General features: G+C 42.3%; 1 protein-coding gene across 2 annotated transcripts in view; it reads right to left on the reverse strand.

Moving 5' to 3' along the window:
• Positions 1-24,271, reverse strand: part of ccdc102a (coiled-coil domain containing 102A) — a 102,134-nt gene that overhangs the window by 54,909 nt on the left and 22,954 nt on the right. The window lies entirely within an intron of this gene.

Genomic DNA, 24,271 nt, shown 5'->3' on the forward strand with positions numbered 1-24,271 from the left:
TCTTTGGACTGTGGGGGAAACCGGAGCACCCGGAGGAAACCCATGCGGACACGGGGAGAACATGCAAACTCCACACAGAAAGGCCCTCGCCGGCCACGGGGCTCGAATCCAGAACCTTCTTGCTGTGAGGCGACAGTGATAACCACTACACCACCGTGACACCCACAATGTAGAAATCATAAAATAGAAATCTATAACAAAGTTTGCATGAAGAAAACAATAGGGTGCCAAGACTTTTGAACAGCACTGTGTTTAAGAATATTTATATAATTTTTTTGTTATATCATCCACCTCTAGATTTAAAAAAAAAAAAAAAAAAAACCACCCACAATATAAATATTTTGTGCAGGACTGTGTTCCTCTGATAACAGAAATAAAGCTCCAGCTCTCTCTGCTCTTAATCTGTTCTGTTCTTTCAGGATTTATCGCGCATGTCACTCCTTGAGTTTTTTTTATGCCCGAGTTGTTTGAAACCAATCTGGGTTTTCTGTGTCGAATAAGGAAGCGGCTTCACCTGGAAGAAAATCAAAACACTTTCATGAAGGCGCTAACTCGAATCCAAGCAGAAAAAAATAAAATGGAGATTCTTAAGCAAACTCTTCCATCCTCACTTCCGACTTTGTTTTTGTAAAATACATTTTAAATACAATCATGAATTTCTTTGGACTTTTCAGGCTGAGCTCCTCTCCTCGTATTCTTTAACCACTCATTTCCTCGTTGTTCTTGAAGTATTTGCTTCTATTTGTTAACATTTTTTCTTGATAGCAGGGAGACGGTAATGCCTTTATCTATTTCTCTGTTTGAAGAAGCAAAAACAGCACAAAAATTAACCATACTGAAGACAGATTAAGCTGCTTGCATGAAAGATGGTGTCTGTCTGACCCCAGCTGTAATTATTACGTGATGCATGACATCATGCACAAGGGGTCTATAAACAAACAGTACACGTACCATACTACAGCAGCAGGGGTATATAAAATTATTTGCAAAGCAGTAAATGAAACCAAGACGAAGAAAACAGCCAAGACATAACGGCGGATACGTAGCGACAAGGGACGCTTTTAAGAACTGAAATAAAAGATCAAAAAGCCCAATTTTCATAATACATGCTCATTCCAACTTGCCCGGTCAGGCATGTTGGGGACATACCCCACTTACGCAAATGCATGTTTCACTTGCCCCGGGCAATCGGGCAGTCCTTAAAGCAGATCCGCAGAACCTTTATTTTTAAATAAATTTGAGTGGATAGTATCTCCATCCCTGATTCTTGTATGCTTCATAAATGGGAATTTTAAAAATATATATATTTTTGAGAGTTAAAATCGACTGCAAAGTTGTGATTGGCGCTGCCCCGCTGAGCCAGCCAGCCCTGAGTGCGTGACGTCACAGCGGGAACCGGTTTTAAGGCCGAGGCCTTTTACAGCTATAGACCAAAAGTCATATCAATAAACATTTATGGTGAAAGTAAGAAATAGCGTTACCGACTCGCTCAACTAAGACTGATTTGACTTCACTGATTGTGGGTTGACCCTCATTAAAACAGGATGGGTGCTATAACTTATGCAACATACATGTACATGCATGCATTTTCACTGATAAAACGTAAAAGGCTCATTAAATAATCAGATGAACTGAGACAATCACATTCTGAAGCAAATTAAATAATCTTATACTGCTAACTTAAACACACAATACAAGTTACATGGATTAATCTAAACGCAGGTAAACAACGCGTTTTTGTTGTTTTACGTCCAAACGAGAGTCGGAACTTACCCGTCTGTGTTCTCGCTTCTTGAAGGCCGAGCTTGTGGCTGATTGTTTTGAAACAATCTGACTTTCAGTTGTTCGTTCAGTTCTCCGTTCATTCACTTCTTCCACATCAGGGCAAGATGGCAGCGATATCCAGTTTAGAAATCAGACGGCTGCTTCACTCATTCTCTGTTTTCTCCATACTGAGTACTCCGCCATTACTGCTCGGCTCAGGCAATTACTAAATACTAAAACGGAACATCACCGGTTTTAGCAACAACCGCAGGGAGGTCACTGCCAGAGCGATAGGTCACATCCAGTTCCATCCCGGGTTTTACCAACAACCCTCGGCTCACTCCGGGAGGACTGGTGCAACTGAACTTTCCTTTTTAAATAAATAATAAAACAAAACACTTTCCTTTTCTTGTTTTCTTTTCCTTTAATTGATACTGCACCCCAGTGGCAGCTGGTAGTCTTTCAAACAGGGGAGGCTGGTCGGTCACGATATTTCCAGATTTTAAAAGAAAAAAGAAAAAACATCAATTTTGCCCATACTCTTGCCTCTGATCTGGCTGATTGTTGGCAGCGTCACAAACTGTGAAATAACAGGTTCTTTTGGCCCATTAGCCTACTGTCCAATATACATGATGGTGGTGTTGGGGGGAGGGGTATATTTTAACATTTTATATTTTAAAATTGTGGCATGTTGTTTAAAAATTGATTATTGAAAGCAGCTCTTTGTGAGGAACCTCAGCAGTAACAGCAGAGTGTTCTGGAATAGGCACAAGCACTGACCTTGGGGAGCCAAACATAGAGCTGGGGGCCACACATTTCATTCAATGACACTTTCCCTATATTTTACTTATTTTGACTGAGAAATGTTTTATTGACAATTTTGATAACCCTTCACTTTTAATCCAGGTCTGTAGTGTGAAATGTTCTCGGCTGTGTTTTTGTTTAAAAATGTTTTCCAAATTGTAGCTGTGTTTAATTCATATCCAGATAAATATATATTCCAATATAATATACTCAGCATAAACATTTTAAATAGATTCTATATTTTTGGTCCATCCATGACATATTACTAAAGTAGCCTATTTACTGTTGATGTGGGTCACTTGCTGTTAGCCAATTCACTTTCTCGTACCAGGAGAGCTGAAAGGAACGAGTATTATTCCCGACCTTTTTCACCAAGTCAATTTGAGGCGTTGGTCTACCCTGCTCTTTAATTTAAATTTTTTCCTCGAAAGGAAGACTGGCAAATGGCTTCGCCAAAATTAAATCAGCAATGCTTGGCCTCCGTGCGCAGCTTTCTTGCTAGCTGACTAGCCCCCTCAAGTTCAAGTTCAGTCACTCAAATAAACAAAGTTTCTGGAACTAAGATAGCAAACTTGACAACACTATATTTACACTTTATTTACAATGAAAATATATACAAACTAAAAAAGCCGGTAGAAACCGTATGTAATGAATGAAATCAAAATGTAAGCTGATCTCTTACAATACACCACAGCACTTGCGAATCGGCATGGGACTGAACTGAAATTCACCACTGCCTGTGAATATTTGAAATGAGCTGTCAAAGAAAATATCCGGCCGCTTTCACCAATCAGCAGTCTCCTCGCGGAAAGCTTTGCCATGTCCCTCCCACTGTGAGGCTGGGAGTCCGGTGGGCGGGCGTTTTCGCAGTATTTGTCCAATAACCGTCTTGCATTTTGAGATTGAAAAGCGCAGAGCTCCCAAATGCCATTGAAGTCCACTGAGGCTGGGCTGCATCGCGCTGTCACGAGGGGGAAAAACTCACGCGCACATTAGGTGAACTGGGGAAAGTTATAACGGAATGATTCCGCACTGTAGTGGGTTGAGCACATATTTCTATGATTCTGGATCTGAAATAGCAATGTTATAAGGTCGGCTATAACATAAGCCTAGCGCAATTCATCCTACACGATGTTAGTCATTTTTAGAGGAGGCTGAGCCTCCCTCGTTGTCTTAGAGCAATCGCCCGTGCTGCATCCTCTTTCAATCCGGGCTTATAGCCAACGCTCCTCAACAGATCAGAGGTCTCGTACGAGTCTTCAGTAAAATGTGCAGAGCAGAGGAGAGACCACTTCGTAGGCGCCCAATGTGCCCGTGAACTTCTTGCAAAACGCGTCTAAATCTTTGCAGTTTGAACATTCTTGGGCCATGAATGCAACGTAAATCCACCTTCTGTCGTGTTGCTGCACCGGCCAGCAACACATCTACGTGGCATGGCGATAAATTAGCTCAAAATGGGGGATCGGAGTTGCAGTCAGCTCTGTGTTTTAGTATAGCGGAAATGGCGATGAGACCGATAGACTTCCTGCGGTGACGTTACGGATGTCAAGGTCATTCACTCAGACCGCTACCTATATAAATCACTTTAATCATAAAATTTACTATATTAGATTTATTGTTCACACTTAAAACTCTTCCTGTGCCATTCTTGAGGTCTCAAGGCGTTTATAAATAAAGTGAGGCCATGGTTCTGCGTGTATGCTTTAATGTCGAGCCCTGATAGCTGAGACTAAGTTGAGGTTATTATTCACTGAGTCTGAGGCAGATAATTGTTTTAGTATAAATATGTAGGTGATTATTTTAAAAAATAATTTAAAACTTCAAAAGCAGCATGTAAATGTAATAACTTTGTGGTGCAGACTTGTGTCACTGATCTACACTGAGTCACAGAAAATACTCTGTTCTGAAATCGATAAAATAAATCCCAACCCCACCTTCCCTTTTAATAGTTTTAGACCAAACTTTGGAGCATCTTCAGTGCTTTTAGGAACAACATTTTCTTTCACCATTTGTAATTCTTTTTCACTTACGGTGACGAAGCGATTGGCCGCCATTTTGCCAAGTCGCTAGAGGTGATCAAGAAATAGTCCGAATCTCTCGACCAATCAGCACACTCGATTTCTTCTCAAGCACCTGTGTGTTTATACTCAATATATTGCAAAACAAAAATATATGGGGGGGGGCACCACCACTAAGATATTAAACAGGCAAACAACCCAAACAGACCAGATAAAATGAATGAGGCACCATGACCTACAACATACAAAGTAACACGACAAGAAAAACACAACAGAAAGAGACAAAGACTGAAGAAACAATTCAACAAGACACCACCACCAGATAAAAGAACACCAAAACACAATCAAGCATGTCGACAATATTTTAAAAATAAATAAAATCAAATCAATCACGCTGCTGTAACAGAGAGCAAACACACTAGAAAATAAAAACCAACACATGTTAACAAGAAACCAAAAGAAGTGTAAACTCCTGTCTGAAAACTTTAAATCACAGCTTTACCTCTGACTGTTAAAGCGCTGACACTGGAGACTCCTTCCACAAACGTTACATTTAACAGAAAGCTTCACCACAGCAATGATTTTTAAAGTCTGTTTGTCATCAGTGAAGCGTCCGCTGTAGGAGTCCCTGTGAACGAGCCGTTACTATAGAAACGACATTAGAACGAGTGCATTAATATAAACCTGCACTACTGTCAGAGTTGCTGTTACAGAGAATTAATCAACACCTGACCAATCACAATCCAGAACTCCACAGCAGTGTGATGTAAAGGAAATCCAGCACCAAGAAGGAAAACAACAATAACGCTTTGTTTGATATTTTCTGTGATTAGTCAAGTGGCGTTGCAAGAGCGCTAGCTCGAAACGGTTACTATGGTAGAGTCCGTGACCTCAGAGGACACTCTTCAGGATTATAATTTCTGGCTTAAAATATAAAAAGGTCTTCAGATGAAGATCAAAGGAAGAAGTGATACCAATTTCACAGGAAGCTCCTTTAACAGTAACGTACAAACCAAACGTGAGATAACCAGTAAGCCGACATACAATCGAGTGGGTGTGGCTTCTTCAGAATCCATTTCCTCTCAGAGTGAAATAAACAGAACATGTGGCCACATTGTGTCTGAACTCTGACTTGGTCAATATTAAATTAATTGTTTCTACTGAAGAACTGTTGTGTAAAAGCGATCTTGCACTTGAGGTCATGGGGTTGAACTGAACATCAGCGCAGCTGTAATTAGCTCCAGCCTCATACCGATGCCCAAATCACAGCTGTGCTGATATTCAGCGGTTCCCCATGTGCCACTGCTCATCACTGATCCTGAACACTCCAGATGCATATGCTGCGATTTTACACACATCGTGTCCTAGTGACTGTGCGTAACTTGTGTCCTCTGTTATGGAGCAGGGTGTCGGGGGCCTTAGAAGTTAACACACAGATACGGCAGGAGGCAAAAGATGACGTTTTTGCCTTTTATTTTTGCACACCACAGATAAGATAATGAGCCAGAGGCCAATAACTAACTAAAATAAACCAAAACAAAAATATAGAAAAGTATAACTATACAATATTTACAAACATACAGAAAATAAACCGGCTACGTGGAGCCAAAATAAACAAACAAAAGACAAGCTAGCCTAAGGCTCAAGAAAGCACAATTCAAATCAATGTACTCACACAGCTGAGTGTAGGACAGAGCAATATAAAAACACAGGTCTTGTCTCTACCTGGCTCTCTCAACAACTGAACACATCATTATAAATGATACCTGTCTCCTCCCTATAGTTGGCCAATACACTTGCCTAAACCAAAAAGCAGGGAGTTTTTAGTTAGGCACTCAATAATAACTAATTTAAACATTTTAAAATAGCGCTATAAAAAAAATACATATTCTCAGGCCTTACAAAAAATAATACACAAATACATATAGGTACACCAATACCAACTATTCAGATATTTTACACGTTTAACCGTCACCGCAAGGGCACGAGGACGCGCACACATGAACGTGCCCCATAATAAAAACATCCTCAGCACCATCACGCAACGCTTTGTCACAACAAGGAAGCGCTGCCACCGGTAAGACATGGAGCTTTTTAAATGCCAAATGAACATTGGTTGGTGTTCTTAAAACACTTAAAAACCACTCGTTTGCACTCATTAAGGGTAGATGTTATGACTAGGCACAATAAATAAAGAAACAAAACATGTTGACAAAGCGTTGTTTCTGAGTTGTTTGTGTTTGCATTGATGTGTGGAATGTAATGCATTTTAATACTATGTGCGTGAATGGTTGTTACGCTAAACATGTGTCGACCCATGTTAACTAACAAAACCACAATGCACAATAAAAGGGTTAAAACTCACGTACTGCAGTTTATAAAGTCCATGAACCATCATAACAATACGAGGAAAGTTTGAATGGGGGAAATAACAGTACATACTTTCAATGGCGACTGCCATAGCAGACGCCGTGATGGTGCGCTCATGGGTTGCATCATCACATCCTCTCTGCAGTATAGCTATAAATGAGCTGTGCCCGAGAGGATAGAGGAAGTCCATCAGTGTCTGATCACTGAGGTTTCTAACCACACATGTCGAAAGTAACTACTGCTTTTTATTTTTGCCTTTTTGAGAAAAGCTCACTTGTGTTCCTTTTCCTCCAGAGACAGCCTGAGGGTTTTTCCTTCTTAAAGCATGAGCTTCTCTTTGCATCGAAAATGTGCGAACTCTCAATGGTGCAGGGTGAGGTCGCAATCTTCAGAAATTAAAAGGCAGCCGCAGCTGGTGGTGATAAATTTTGGGGGTCGAACTTCAGATTCAAATGTTACGTTCTACCGTACATAAACTTTTAAAGGAGCTATTAATGATGTATTAATAAGATATGCACTGATGCTGAAGTTTCTTATTTGGAGATGATGCCTATTTATGTTTGTTTTAACCAACGATCCACATGTGCATGTTGAAATGCAGATCACTGAAACCTGTCTGTATCTGTTAATGAGAGGATCTTGAATAATATTTGGAAATAAATAAATAAATAAATTTCAGTGCATCAACTTTGATTTTTTGTTCTTACATAAATGCACTTGATCATGCAATTTACAAAGACTTTTTAATTTACTAAAATGTATTATTATACAGACAAGTGTTTTAATAGGAAATATGCCACTGGGATTTTCCATCCGAGCTCCATGCGGGACATGGAGAACCAAAACCGTGACATAGATATAATTCATGAGGAAATCAAATGAACTGTTTTGATAAATTTGGGGACTTTGTTTGTGAATGTGTCGATATAATAAAAAGAAAAAAAAAAATCACATGCTGGCTTGAAGATATGAAGTTAATCTTCTCATGTTGAAAAACACATTTTTCATATGAAATCCATTGTGGATCTGAGTGACATTTAAATAACGTTGCCTGGCTTTTTTCTGTGGTCTGTCAGATATATTCTGTTCAGTTAACACGATACTGAACAAGTTGAAGGCAAGTAGCTGAATGGAATATATCTGATAGACCACAAAAAAAAGCCAAAAACAATATTACTATATACACACACTCTTCATATCAGCATTCTCCAAGGCCAACGCTAGCTGACCTGCGACTCTGTGCTGTTAGAGCGGCAGTCCAGTTACCTTCCAGCCGGTGCAATATTAGTGAAGGCCAACGTTAGTGTAGTCAAGCTGATAATAATAATAATAAATTATTATTATTCCTGTGTAATTTACTTAGTTACGTTTAAAATCAGCATTGACTGCTACACACAACGGAGCGACCTGGCAGCCAAAATTCTGCTGCAAAAAGCTGAAAATCTTCCATCTTTAATGAAGCAAACCTGGCGGCCATGTTAGTTTACAAATGGTCACAGTTCCTCGCCAGCATGGAAGTTTTACATCTCTGACGTGTGATGTTGTCTTGACAATGTGCAATACTGTAAAATATTGCACGCTCATTCTCCATTGGTAGAGTGGCATAATGCACAGAGGATAAGCGATATGATACAGCATCAATAAACCCGCTAGAGGGGAATAAAACATTTTATTCCATGGAAAAAAGGGTCCTGTATATAATAATTCCCGATATTTCACTCTGATGGCGTCACTCCTAGTGTTTTCCTGCTGACTAGATGCGCGTTGGCAAAATGGCAAACCAGTTCAAAACTAATTTTTTTGATGAACTTGCATATTTTTTGTGGCCGTGTCCATGTAATATAAACGACATTACACGGTAGGGCAAAGATATGAAGTTTATCTTCTCGTGTTGAAAATATTTTCACTTGTTCACTTTACTCACTCGTGATCTACACATTCACCACTTGAAGATAAACTTCATACCTTCACGCCACAGCGTAATATCCTCCGTGTACTTTGGATAAATATGAACTACAGCAAATAGTGCAAACAAGGATTCTTTTAAGTAAAGAACATTTAAGACCCCTGAAAGTCTCTGGGATGCTGGAGAAGACTTTACAGAGCGGTTCGATTCTCCCATTGTCACGACAAGAGCTCAGCAAAAACTTAACGCAACTCTGGATGGAAATAAATGTTGATGTTGCATAAGGTTGTTGAAACGGTCATGGCAAATGGGCACCGCAATCAAAGCTAAAGGTAGTTCGATAAAATAGTGCACTATTTATTTATTGCCCAGACAGTGTGTGCATTTCAAGGTGTTAACTAACAACATTTGCTGAACAAATCTAACTTGACAGGAAACTGAGGGGAGGTTTTTCAGTCACTGGAGAAAGAAAGAGTTTAGTGACAAAAAAAAAAAAAAAAATTTAGCATGAGCGAAACAGAGGGATGAAAATCAGGAGTTTCAACTGGAGATACTGACCGATAACTGTTACAGAAATACAAATCAGAAGTGTGTAAACATCTCAGGTGCAGCAGCCATGTTAGTTCAATACATCACACACACACACCCCAAATACACCTGGTCACCACAGTAACAGCAGCCAGCACCATTCCCTCCTGGTTCTATTAATAGTGCTCCCCGTGAGTCCAACAACACTTGAACGTCTGTTTTAAGAGAACAGTTTCACATTTGTAAAGGAATGAAATCAGAATATGCTTAAAAAAATCAATTCATAAAGTTTAAGTTTATAAAGAATCACATCAAAGACGCCATGTCCACACAGCTTCCTGACACTACAGACGCACTTAGCGCTTCATCATCTCAGTAAAACACATTCAGTGTTAAAGGAACGAGTGCTGAAGCGGCTCCATGACGTGAGATAACGATCAAGAAAAATGTGAAAGTTAAAACTTTGCTGCTATAATTCATTCCAGACTGAAAAGACAAAAAGAAAGATGGACAAGATAATGGATTGTACTTGGACTCACTAACAGAGAGGAGTGTGAGCAGGGGAATATCGAATTCACATAAACACTGAGCTTCAGGAGACACGGAGGAGAGAAAGGAATGAAGTGTGCAGAAACAGACAGGACACACTAATGAGGAACTCAGACAAAGATGATGAGAAGAACAACGAGAGGATGAGGAGAAGGGAAATAAAAGATTTTAGAGAAAGTGTAAGGTGTGATGTAATATGCGAAGTAACTTAAAATGTCCATTAGCAATTATCTTCAGAAACAGCGACAGACATCTCATCTTGGCCACACCTCCAGGTATTTATTTTCAGTCCAAGAAAACCAGATTCCTGTCTAAACTGGAGACAGAAGAGAAACTCAAGGTCAGGACAGATAGAGGTGTTAAACACCGCTTCAATATTGCTGCTACATTCAGACAAAAATGGTGGAAGTAATTTGTTTAGCTGAAATAACATTAAGAAACCACATTTTTGAATCGGGACGCTTCAGGTACTGAACAAATCGCAGTGATATCTGCTCATGGAAGTGACAAGTCTGTCATTTGTAGCTCATCTTTTGCGCACATGGAGTGACCACACTGTTGTGTCTTGTGGGCGTGGCCTGTGCAGTAGTTTATTTGAAGTAACGGTGTATCTAAAAGTAGCTTAAGACCTAAAGCTAACGAGTTAAACACAAATTAATACACTAATCAGCGTGAAAGTTGGCTTGATTTATGCGTTACACACACAGCCGTGTACAAGCTTCACTCTCAGATTAGATTAGCAAAGTGAGCTACGTTCAATCACCAGACACACCAACAATTTCCACCACTTCCTTCCAAGCCTAATTTTAATTCATAACATCTGTACACGTTTAATGATGAGAAGATGGAGAAATCATGCTTACAAATTTTTAACTAACTGCAGATAGGAACTAAAGTCGTGAGTGGGGAACTGAAGAAAACAGAACCACACGAGCCACAGGATCGGTACAAGGAATCATTCAAGACCATTCTTTGGCTTCGTTACCTCTTGTACAGAATCAAATTTCTTTTTCAAAGAACTGAGAAATGGTCAGTTGAAACATCGCTGAAATATCAGCTCCACCTCACACGTACTGTACACAGAAAATAAATAACTGCCCTTCGTTTGCTAGCGCAAGAACCCGACAGCAGTTTTCTGCTAACGTCTTGTCCAACAAAGTGACTGACTCATTTTACCAGAGGGGCAGGACTTGTGCGATACAGCAGCATTGCCAAGCATTCATCTTTTGTGCAGCTTTCACATTCTAAGCTTTGACTCGTACAGAATTTTCAGATCCACATCTCCTTGATAGCTGTACGCAGTCTGTCTGTCTGATGCTTACTACAGTTGGAGGTCTGAGTCTCTGTGTTTGTGGTTAGCATGCAAGTTTCTGTTTACAAAATTTCTTTCGGCTTACTCGCTGGCTGTAGTTCAAAGCCAGAAGTCAAATTTAATCCATGTCTTCTGCATGAGAGAGAGAGAGAGAGAGAGAGAGAGAGAGAGAGAGAGACTCATGAGAGTTTGGTCAGAACTAGAAAATGTCTGGTTTGACTTTGTGACACTGGGGTTTTTCCACTTGTCTTCCTCCCTCCTTCCTTTCCTAAACTTCTTACATCCGTCTCTTTTTTTTTTTTAACTCTTGCTTCTCGTGTTCAAGTGAGCGACCTTTTGAGAGAGGATTTAGAAATTTCAACTGCTTGGGAAGCTTCCAGAACAGAGTCTCTTATTTCATGTTCAGTCTGAATCTGAGAATTCTTGGTTTAAAACTTGTTTGAATTTACTCGAACACTCACGAGCAGCTCGCTGTGTGATCAGTTGGGCTCAGATCTAAACTGGCAGCTTGGGTTCATGCTTTTCCTCCAACAGGTAACACAGTCAGTGCGTTTACATGCACATCCAAATCGAGCTGCTGTCGGTAATCGAGCTGAGGGTCCCAGCAGGGGTGCCAGAGAAATCCAATCCTACATGCACACAAGGAAATCGAGCTATTGTGTGAGGTACATTGTGCACCCGAGCCACAAGTGGCGCTACACGCCTCATCGTGTTGGTACACTTCCGGTTGTCGTCATGAAGAGGAGTGATTTCCACTTTACATTCACACCACATGTCATTGCCACCTGTTGGCTACAAACTGTCCTGCGCAGACCCCTGTTTTGTAAGACAACTTATTTTGCACAATTGTATATTTTTCTAAAGTCCATTTTTTGCTTACAATTTATCTTATGTCTTAAACACACAAAAAGTTCAATTGTTTTTGTTTGTCTCCTTGTTCCTCCTGACCTCTTCTGCTGCTCGCTACTACTACTGTTGTCATGCCGACCGAGGCTGTTGTGTTTCCCGCTTGTGGTCTCGTCACTTCCGGAAGGGGCAGCGCTGAAGTAAGTAGCTCGATTACGTAGCTCGATAGGGTTACATGCACCAAGTAGCTCGGCTACAATCGCATAATCTAGGTCACGTAGCTCGATTACGAGAAATCCAGTTCATTTCGATTTCAGCCGAGCTAAGGTGCTTCCATGGCATTTAGAACTTCGATTTCAGTCGAGCTACGGCAGAAATTCGATTTTCTCTATGTGCATGTAAACGCACTGAGTGACACTGAAGGACAACAAACCCCTCCAGTGGGCACTGCCCAGCTCCGCATTTTTTCTAATTAATGAACGCAATTCATCTTTAAAAAAAAAAAATCACACAAACACACCTTCCTACAGTAAACCTGCTCAGGTTGCTTAAACAGTAGATCTTATGTAATTACTGGTTTTGTGTTGAACTCAAACTGTTTAAACTTCACTATGAACACAAATTACTTCACATAGCTCCATGTCCCAAAGCATTCCTGACTTCCGATATGGTTTTTCTTTCTAACGCATTTACTATGAGTAGAGCGTCTCCCGTATAAGTCCCTGTGAATGAGCTGTTACTATAGAAACATTAAAATGAGTGCATAAACCTGTGATCTGCTGATGTGATAGAAAATGAATCGACTCCTTCTGACCAATCAGATTTGAGAAGTGCACAGGAAGCGGTTCTGTTTGCTGTAAGAAAACCCGAAGCGAGAGAGCCTAGAACTCATACTGGAGTTCCCTGCATACCGTAGGTCCGTTTGCTGACCATATGATTTGCATTAGAGGTTTTGGACCCATTTGAATAAACCGTAGGCTAATGAGAGCTGCTAATACTGAGGGATAACAACATGACAGCAAGAAACCACAGGACAAAAGATTGCAATCTATTAAAAATCACGGCTGATGGCGAGCTGAAAAGCAAAACCACGCGCGTTCAACGAGTAACAAAAACGCCAGTTAATTCTCGAAGCGTTACTGAGATTTAATATAATTCTGTTATGCTGCGAAGTGACCAAAGACACATTTCGCCTGCTTCTGGGGGGATCAGAGGATTTTGAAGCACAGATCTCATCATGATTATTAAAGACAGAACCAAGTCCTGCTTTTCTCATCTCCACACGGCGGTTAAATGAACGGGACAAACAATAAAATTGCATTCCAGGGTTTATGATCCCACATGACCGCCATTCTGAGCCAAATATTAGTCAAGGTCAAATCCACTCATCCTCCACTGAACAGTAGTTACAGACTGATGAGAGTAAAAGCAGGGTTCTTCTGCCAGATCCGGTTTGAACAGAACCTCTTTAAAGTCCCCACTCTTGTGAGTCTTGTGAGCTGTGATTGGATTCTGAAAGGACGGAGTATTGAAGCACTTAAATGATTGACAACACTCAATAGTGAGAGATGCACCATGCCACACCTCCACCCTGTGTAAACGCACCTGAGAGCGATCTAGGCAAGTATGGAGAACAGTGAAGAGTTTATGAAGAATGTTTCAGTTTCACCTTTAATCCTAGTGTATTTTTGGTGTACGTCTTCAAGGTGGAGTCAAGCGTCAGCGTTGCCAATGGCGACAGAGCCACAGGGTCATCGCCAGGAGACATCAGACACGCCCGAGTGGGAGAGAAAATGATCACCTGACTTACTGTTGGAGACTGGGTATAAACATGATCACGTTCTCCATCATCCTGACATTAAAACAGGTCCAAGTCAGTCTGAAAAAACCCCAACTCACAAACTCCGCCCACTTCCACAGAAATGAACACCAAACATTTATCCTCAGTTGGGAAAGAGGCGTGTGTGAAGATGTGCAGCCAAAAATACAAACCCACCCTCTTTATTACCAGCAAGCTGTGAGAGTAAGACATGCTCCCAGGGACAGGGCTTATACATTCTTAGAAGATTTTAATTGGACAATATCAAGCCAATGAGCAGTACAAAAAGCTCTGAAACACTAACTCTGACTTCAGGGTTTTACTTCAAACTACATTACTTGTGTATGATTTGACTCAGAAAAAAAAAAAAAAAAAAGTTTAGACCTCCAAATCTTTTAATGCATTGTTCCTCAAAAGTCCTGGTTCTCCTCTGGGCACCCTCATAGAGAGGCCTCTAATAACCACTCATACACTGCATGGTCCGGTTCCTCCCTCCCAAAACCACAGACCGCTGCTCTGGCACATCTGGCAAACTGCTTACGAGCCCAGGGCTTGGAGAAACTGGCCCAGAGAAAGCAGAGGATTTCCTGATGATGTAGTGACTCCGATCCCGGCTGGAGCCGCTTCTCCGCCGAGAACATAAAGGTGACGTAAACCTGTTCCAGAGCGAGAACTCGACGGGAGAAAGGTGGGTCCCGGCAGTGACCCCTGAGAGCACTTTCCACAGAGCTTTAATCCTCATTCCATCCGACTTCCTTCCTGTGGTTCCCTCTCCACAAACACCACAAATCCCCATCTGTGATTACACACAAAGACTTTTCTATGAATTCAGTCCAACTGCAGATTCTGAATGAGCGGCTTTGATAGAAATATATAAATAAATACGCAATAAACCAAGCAATATTTTTTAAAATCTCCATTTCACATGGCTTGTGAGCAGCACTGTTTACTGACCAGTTCTAAATTACATCCATCTCACCAAAATGTCCTCCAAATGTACCTCATTCATTTTTAATACAAAGGCCACAGGCTGAATGTCTCGCATTATAAAAAACACAGAACAATTACCGAGACAAGCCGTCCTATTCTTAAACACTCACATTTATTATTCAATCCTTTAAAATTCATAAATCGCACTTCATAGAACTAGAACATTATGTGTGTCGTGATGTAAATCCACAGCGTACATGAGGACTCGGATTTAGACAACTGCTTTGACAAGAAATGCGTGGACTCAGACAAATAAGACAAGCCCTGTCATTGGGGCAAAAGTAATGGCATCCCTCTGGTACTCTTGCCATTATTCTTTGATATTTTGCATGGGTTGATTTTTGCATTTTAATGTGGACAGACAATTCTGAAAATTCAAGGGACGCAAATAAACACAAAGACCGAGAGGTTGTAGGCTTTGTGACTTGGATCATCAGACTTTACTCCACCACTGAAGTGTGCAGAACACAGTCGCGTGTTGCCGGTCAGTGTAAAATTGACAGTGAATTCTGTCTAACCATGCTTTTCAACACTTAGCTTATTAAAGTTTTATAGAAGGACTTAAAAAAAAAAAAAAAAAAAAAACCCAGGAAAAAAAAAAAAAAAAGTCATTCCCCCCCCCCATGTGAATTCAAAGAAATGACTGAGGCAATCTGACTTTGTGAACAAATATAGCGCTTGGTCCCCCCCCAAGTGCAAAGCATCATGGGTATGTGAAAGTAGTCAATGGGGTTGTGGCAGCGGGGGCATGGTCAAGCGCCGGTCTGCGACAGGAGGGCGGAGCCAGGGAAGGTGAGTGGCAGAATCACTACACCTGACGGTAATTAACCTGTGTTTGTGAGTCTTCCCAGTAACCGCGCCCTATTTAAGGAGGCAGAGGGAGAGCAGAGGAGACGCTCTTCCCCGGACGAGAACACAGCGTGTGTGTGTGTGTGTGTGTGTTTTTCTCTCCAGTGTTTATTGTTAAACTGAAAAGTGTGGCAATAAAGCCTTCTAGTCACCTTAATCTCTGTCCTGCCGTCCTCTGTGCTCCACCCACACCTAAGGGACATTCTACAGGGGTGTTTGGGGGGCGGGGGGAAAATCAGCCTGACTGGAGCACAGTTTTTAAACAGTGATGTTCACTACATAGACTAATCAAAGTTTTGCATATTAACTTCAACAGCAATGTTTTCAGGCCATTATTAAAAAATGTTCTGTTTCCGGTCCACCGGCCGGGTGAGTGCAGTTTGTGCGGTTGAAATTTTTTTTTTAACACCGGTTTTTCGACATTTTTTTTAAAAGATATTTTTTGGGTGGTTTTTTTTTCACCTTTATTGGATAGGACAATGTAGAGACAGGAAATGAGTGGGAGAGAGAGAGACGGGGAGGGACCGGGAAATGACCTCAGGTTGGAATCGAACCCAGGTCCCCAGATTTATGGTGTGGCGCCTTATCCACCTGAGCATGCTATGAATTAACAACGGTCTGCAGTGGCGGATACACAAACACTCAGCGAACATTTCTCCATTTGTGTATGAAAATACACTCCAACGACTCAGTTTGGCTTCATTTACAACCAACGGTGTCTTTTGATGCCAGCACGTAATTGAACGAGAGAATACTAGTTTACCGGAGACAAAATAAGCGTCATCTCTGCTTCTGTTCCCTCCGACACACTACTGCCTCCGCCGAGTGCGCGCACACTCGGAACTGAATCAGCTCTGCGCATGCGCCGTGCGGCACAAAAAAAAAAAAAAAATGGCAGCCACCATGAAGGAAGCAGATCCGGAGTTTTAAATTTTGCTTAAGTGTAAAATCGCAAAATGGTATTCTAGCGAACAACAAAACAGTAAAGATTCAGAAAAACAAATCATTTTAATAGTGTAATTTCATCCGAACCAGGCCTAACGGTCAATTTAGAACTACAAAAAGTCCGTGTGTCGGACATTTTAAGTACCTTTGTAAAAGTTTTGCAAAGGTTGCAGTCAGCATTTAAAATGCTAACAAAGTTTTTGTACAAGTTTCAGTTGATTAAACTGTCATTTTATTAAATGTGTCTGCTTTTGTAATAAAAAAAGTACTGAAAGAAAAAGCAAACAGCATTGCGATTTCTTATCCATCCATATTAAAAAAAAAAAAATTAAATCCCTCCCTCCCGACAATTTTTTTGCTCACCCGGTGGACAGGAAACGGATTTTTTTTTTAAGGATGGCCTCAGTATGCAAATCTCCACCACATGAACTCTACAGTACAGAGTACTCACATCGGTGGAACTTTTACAGAGTGCTGCATCGATGCAACGCAGACACATGCTCTACCAAACGTCAAAGTCAAACAAAACCCAAAACTAAACGCTGTTTGCTGATCACAGCAAGTGCTCTGATGCGCCTCTGCATGTTCACATTAAAAATAAAACTTGAGCAATTCATCAATTAAAAAAAAAAAAAAAAAAAAAGTTATGATATTGCTAAAAATGGGTTTCCCTGAAAGCAGCCATTTGCAATGAAACTGGGTCTCCGCCTGGGACGTAACCGGATTACTACAACACCGTTTCCCTTCATAAGACCAAGCCGTCAAATAAAGGTTAGGGACTGTGTAATATCCTCTCTCTCTCATATATTTATTTATTTTCTTCACTGCTTCAGTGATCGGACTTATTTTTACATCCAAACGCTTGACCTTTGGCATCTTCAGGGCTGTATACAACAATTTAGAAGCGATATATCCACCAGATCCCAGCCTCGGTATGGCGTGTAGAAAAAAGTGCCGTCACAATGCCCTAGAGAAAAGTGACGTCACAATCTCGGATTCGCTCACGTAATTTGTCCTCAGAGTGCGATATCTGAACTTCACAGCGAGATGTCAGCACTCAGGGACATAGTGTTTCCTTTTAAAATAAAATCTGTGCACAGTATACAGGTACAAACATGAACAGGTGAACACGAACATGTCTTGTATGGATATTATCCTTCAGTATAAAGAAGTTTATTTTTTGTGTTTTGTTAACCCTTCAATAACTTTTGAGCCATTTATGAGAGACGAGCTTTAAACTGTGTCTGATCTGGGAGAGTCCCTGCTCTCCCCTGCAACCAGGGCTGATTTACAGCTCATGCAAATCACATGGTACAGGAACACAAGTTTCCACACATGAACTCCCATGTTGGGAGTAGCGCACAGCGATTTCGCCAAACTCCAAACCTCCTCGTGTCAAAATTGAGAAGTCACTGAGCTAGAACTCCCTTAGCAAGAAGTGTATTTGCATCAAACTTCACACGGAGCTCAAAAACACTGAAATAACTTTTCACATTGAAAACACAAAGTCCCTGGTTGACTTTGACAAGTACTGAATGCTCACACAAAGGTAACGTATGATGGTGACTAAGAAACGGTAGATTCCCCTGAATGTGTGACACACTTGATACCAACTGAAAGAATAGGCCCAGAATTGGCAAAAATATAAAATTACTTCCAGGCGTTACTTTGTCTATGTAGGCTTTAGAGTTTAAAATCATAGTGGAAAATTACTCAACCCTTTAAATCCACAAAGTGTACAGTATGAATGTGTGCTAATAATTTAAAGATTAAACAAAACACTACATTATTCTACTGAAATGTAAATCTTGGTCAAGCTTCAGGACCCACTGAGGTTTGGACCAGGGAGTTACACATCCTCAAAAACGTGCATGAACTATGAACACATCTGGCAACCTTTCAGAGCGTCGCAGTGGAACCATGGCCTGAGAACATGTCGCTAATTTGCATTCAACTTTAAAAAAAAAAAAAATTAAAAAATAAATAAGGTACATTTCCTTTAATTTAAAAAAAAGTTTGTATTTCAGAAAGAGTTGAGAAGTAGCTTTGAAGGAAAGGAAAGTCTTTTTTTGTGCTGCATGCTGAAACCATGCCCTGGAGAACATTGCTAACTGCATACAGCAAATAATAAATAAACAAAAACACACAAATCTGGACACCAACTTCCCTTGAAAAGCTGCTTCACAACTCTGAAATGCTGAAACTCCACTTTGAAAAGTGGAGTTTCAGCATTTCAGGACTCTTCCCCCAAATCAGTTTTACACCAAAGTAGAAAGAAAATCAACGTTTAAATGAACAGCATTTGACCAAATCAAGTTTCAGAGCAACATTAAAGGCTAATAAACACGATTACATGCACTTAATACGCGTCTCAATCATATATAATCCTGAGATGAATATCCATCCATCCATCCATTATCTGTAGCCGCTTATCCTGTTCTACAGGGTCATGGGCGAGCTGGATCCTATCCCAGCTGACTATGGGCAAGAGGCAGGGTTCACCCTGAACAAGTCACTAGATCAATCACAGGGCTGACACAGACAACCATTCACACCTACGGTCGATTTAGAGTCACCAGTTAACCTAACCTGCATGTCTTTGGACTGTGGGGGAAACCGGAGCACCCAGAGGAAACCCACGTGGAGAACATGCAAACTCCGCACAGAAAGGCCCTCGCCGGCCCCGGGGCTCGAACCCGGACCTTCTTGCTGTGAAGCGACAGTGATAACCACTAGATTAGATTAGATAGAACTTTATTGATCCCTTTGGGAGGGTTCCCTCAGGGAAATTAAGATTCCAGCAGCATCATTACAGATAAACAGAGAAAAGAAATACAGTAGAGAAAAATTCTAGAGAAAGTATTCAAATATAAAAGAATAAGATATGGGGAAGAGAAGTAGGGTTAGGGTAAGTGTGTGTGTGTGTGGGGGGGGGGGGGGGGAGCAGGAAAGAGATTGCACTGTATATTGCACATTGTCCGGTATTGCTTATTGTTAGGCTAGGCTACTGCTCCTTCCCGTCCTCCTGTTACCCCTCCTCCCCCCCAGAGAGGAGTTGTACAGTCTGATGGCATGAGGGACAAAGGAGTTTAAGTCTGTTCGTCCTGCACTTGGGAAGGAGCATTCTGTCACTGAACAGGCTCCTCTGGTTGCTGATGACGGTGTGCAGAGGGTGACTGGCATCGTCCATAATGTTCAGTAGTTTGTCCATAGTCCTCTTCTCTGCCATCGTCACCAGAGAGTCCAGCTTCATGCCGACCACAGAGCCAGCCCGCCTGATCAGTTTGTCCAGCCTGGATGTGTCCTTCTTGGATGTGCTGCCCCCCCAGCACACCACGGTGTAAAACAGGACACTGGCGACCACAGACTGATGGAACATCCGCAGGAGTTTCCTGCAGATGTTAAAGGACCGCAGCCTCCTGAGGAAGTATAGCCTGCTCGGTCGCTTCCTGTATAAGTGTTTGGTGTTGCAAGTCCAGTCCAGCTTGCTGTCCAGCCACAGCCCGATGTACTTGTAGGAATCCACAGCCTCCACCTCGACTCCCTCAATCAGAACTGGTCGTGACCTTGGTCTGGACCTCCCAAAGTCAATGACCAGCTCCTTGGTCTTTGAGGTGTTGAGCTGCAGATGGTTCCTGTTGCACCACACAGCAAAGTCCCTCACCAGGCTCCTATACTCCTCCTCTCGGTCATCACTGATACACCCAACGATGGCTGTGTCATCGGCAAACTTCTGAATGTGATACAGCTCCGAGTTGTAGCAGAAGTCCGCGGTGTACAGGGTGAAGAGAAGAGGGGCCAGCACCGTGCCCTGGGGTGCTCCGGTGCTACTAATCACAGTGTCAGACGTGATGTCCTTCAGCCAGACATACTGCAGCCTGTCAGTGAAGTAGCTGGAGATCCAGGTGACCAGGCAGGGGTCCACTCGCATCCTGTTCAGTTTGTCCTGAAGCAATAGGGGTTAGATGGTGTTGAAGGCACTCGAGAAGTCCAAGAAGAGGATCCTCACTGTGCCATTTCCCTTACCCAGATGCGAGTGGGCTCAGTGTAGCAGGTAGAGAATGGCGTCTTCCACACCAACACCTGCCCGGTACGCAAACTGCAGACAGTCCTGGGCATGTTGTACCTGGGGTCTGAGGAGGCTGAGGAAGAGCCGCTCCAACGTCTTCATCAGATGTGAAGTGAGTGCCACCGGTCGGAAGTTGTTCAGCTCGCTGGGCCGATTCTTTTTGGGAACTGGAACGATACATGATGTCTTCCAGAGGGTTGGCACTCTCCCCAGCTGCAGGCTGAGGTTGAAGATGCATTGGAGTGGTTCACCCAGTTCAGCAGCGCAGGTCTTCAGTAGTCAGGGACACACCTTGTCTGGGCCTGCTGCTTTCCTAGGGTGAAGCTTCCTCAATTGACCTCTGACCTGGTCTGCAGTAATGCATGGAGGAGTCTGTGTTGAGGTGGGGGAGGAGGTGGCTGCTGTGATGACTGGGGGGAGGTGTGTTGAGGGAAGGAGGAGAGATGGCTGCAGTGAGGGAGAGGGTTGGGGGGACGTGGGCCGGTTGAACCGATTGAAGAAGTCATTCAACTCGTTCGCCCTCTCCACTGTCCCCTCAACGACTCTGGTCTTTGTATTGTGGCCTGTGATGGTTTTCACACCTTCCCAGACCTCCCTCATGCTGTTCTCCTTCAGCTTCTGCTCCACCTTTCTCCAGTAGCTGTCTTTAGCTTCCCTCACACAGCATTTCACCTTCTGCTTTGCTGCTTTCATCGCATCCCTATCCCTGTTCCTGAAGGCAGCTTTCTTCCTGTTGAGGACAGCTTTGACTTCCTGTGTTACCCATGGCTTGTTATTAGGGTAACACCATACAGTCTTAGCCGGGGAGACCACGTCTGCACAGAAGTTAAGGTAATCCATCAGACAGTGTGTCAGCCCCTCTATGTCCTCACAGTGTGGGCTAAGCAGCACATCCCAGTCCGTGATGTCATAACAGTCCCTGAGGGCATCTTCCATTTCAGGGGACCACCTCCTGATGGAGCTAGTTGTTGCAGGCTGCCTTTGAACCAGGGGGGTGTACTTCCGCTGTAGAAGAACCAGATTGTGGTCAGACTTCCCTAGTGGGGGGGAGGGGTGTGACTCTGTATGCATACAGCAAGTCAATTGTCCTGTTGTTCCTTGTTGGACAATCCACAACCTGATAAAAAGCAGCCAAAGTAGAGTCCAAAGTAGCGTGATTAAAGTCCCCAGAAATGATAATAAATGCCTCAGGGTGCTGTGTCTGCAGCCTTGCTGTGACAGAGTGAATCCTCTCACATGCAGCGGCTGCGGCTGCCCCCGGAGATATGTCCCGGGTTACACCAGCGGTTGTTAACATAAATGAGCCCCCCACCTTTGCTTTTCCCGCATGCGTTAGCGTCTCTGTCGGCTCTCACAGCAGTGAATCCCCGCAGGTCCACGTTCGCATCCGGTACAAGGTGTGTTAGCCATGTCTCTAAAGATAAATAAGCTGCTCTCCCGTTAAATCTGCTGGTTGTTCAAAGCGGAAAGCTCGTCGACTTTATTCGGCAGCGAGTTCACATTCCCCACGATAACGGAGAGAATGGATGGTTTGTAGCGCCGCCAGTTGTCCGCCAGCCTAGCCTTTAGCTTAGCTCTGGCTTTGGAGCCCCTAGGTTTCCTCCTCAACTCCGTTGGGATGGGGTGTCGTATCCCGGCTCGTCCCATTGTTTTCAGGGCCAGCAGCTCCTCTCTCGAATAAGTGAGAAAACTGGCTACTGGTTGCGTGTTAAAGTTAAATATATCCATGTTGTATAGTAAAACACACTATGTCTTCGTAAGAAGAGCAAAAAAGTAAGAGGTTTAAAGAGCTAAAAACTACAGAGCTACTGGAGAGGCAGCTGTTTCACACAACGCCGAAACAGCATCACTACACCGTACTGCCCCGGATACGAATAATTAATTAATTTTAACATTTTAAGGGCTCTTGAAACAGCAAGTTGTTTGTTATCTAAAACTGGAACACCCCAGTGAGGGCGAGCTGAAGTCTCACACAGTCGATCAGCACAATCAGACATCATTTTACTCCAATTACTGCCGCTCACATTTCACTTCCTAAACACAATCATTTAGTGCTGAGGAGTTCTAGGGATGGGTGGTATGACCCAAAATTCATATCACAGTATAAATTGAATCTCTTCACTGTAAAAGTATATATCGCGGTATAAGTGTCACGGTAACGGTATATATCGCAGTATAAGTGTCACAGTGTAGAACTTATAATGGAAGTGTTTCTGAATGGGTTTTGTAGTCCCTTTGCAAAGCTAAACTGATTTAAACAACAAAAAAGATAATGTAATTTTTTGAGCATTTATTGTGCAGAACAACAACAGAAGTAAGGATAGCGCCTCAGAAGTACAAAAATAAAGGGGATATTATAAACAGTACTTCAAGTAAGAGAGGTTTTCTATCAGGCAAGTAGCAAAAACAGTGAAAAGGTTCTGTGATCCAAAATAGTGCAAAAGACACCAAACATTAAATTTTCCACATCTTAAAGAACACAAAAAATAAATAGATATTCTAATAACACTACTTCAAGTACACAGACAGAACAGGCTTTTGTTCTCTTGTGCAAAAACTGTCACTGAACATTTGGTTTCATATTTCAAGTTACAATCAAGCTGCAAACACAAACACTGAACTTTGGTTGCCAACAATAAGGTTTTCTTCTCTCATCCAAAATAGCGCAAAAGTTACCAAACATTTTCCACATCTTAAAGAACACAAAAATACAATTCTAAATACAATTAAATACAATTTTAATCGTGTGTTTCAACTCGCTGCGCTCCACCATTTGGAAAGGGACCAGGTCTTTGCACAAGTGTGTTGTGATGGCTCTTGTTACATCATTCCACTGTGTGCTCTTTCCGTCATAAGGAACTCTTGGAAAAGGCTTGCGCAATGGAGGTCTGTTGTTGGGTCGCGGGGGAAACTTTTTTCTTTCCTCCTGTGTTCATAGACTGAGCCGGTGTTTGAGGCGAGCGCAGCCTCTGGCTCTCTGCATACTCGAGCACAGGTTTTGATTTCAAATGGTGAAATAAATTGCTCATGTTACCCTTGTTGGAGGTCACAGTTACTCCACACACTTTGCAGATGACATTTTTCTGCTCAACATCCGACTTTTTAAACCCAAACCACGTCCAAATCACGGATGTAGCACCTTTTTTTTTTTTTTGACTAGCTCCTCCTTCTCCGCCGCTCCTGTGCTTGCGGCCATTTTCACACAGAGGCAGGTGCAATGACATCATCGACGGTATGATGGCAGAGCACAAATCTCTACTGTGGCCAAATTTATATAGTTTCTACCGTCATACCGTGTATACCGCACAGCCCTAATGAGTTCAACAGTCACGGATTTAATCCAACAGTTGCTCATTTCCAAGCTGTGAATAAGGACACGCTTATAGCTTTATTTATAGCTTTTCTCATCAGGGTTTAGCTCAGTGTTCCAGCAAAAATGCTGATTCATTAGCCTAGTAAACTAGACCCACCTGCCTAGCGGCCAAAAATATTTTTGCCTACG

This window comes from Neoarius graeffei, chromosome 15 (genome assembly GCF_027579695.1).
Source record: "Neoarius graeffei isolate fNeoGra1 chromosome 15, fNeoGra1.pri, whole genome shotgun sequence".
NCBI lineage: Eukaryota > Metazoa > Chordata > Actinopteri > Siluriformes > Ariidae > Neoarius > Neoarius graeffei.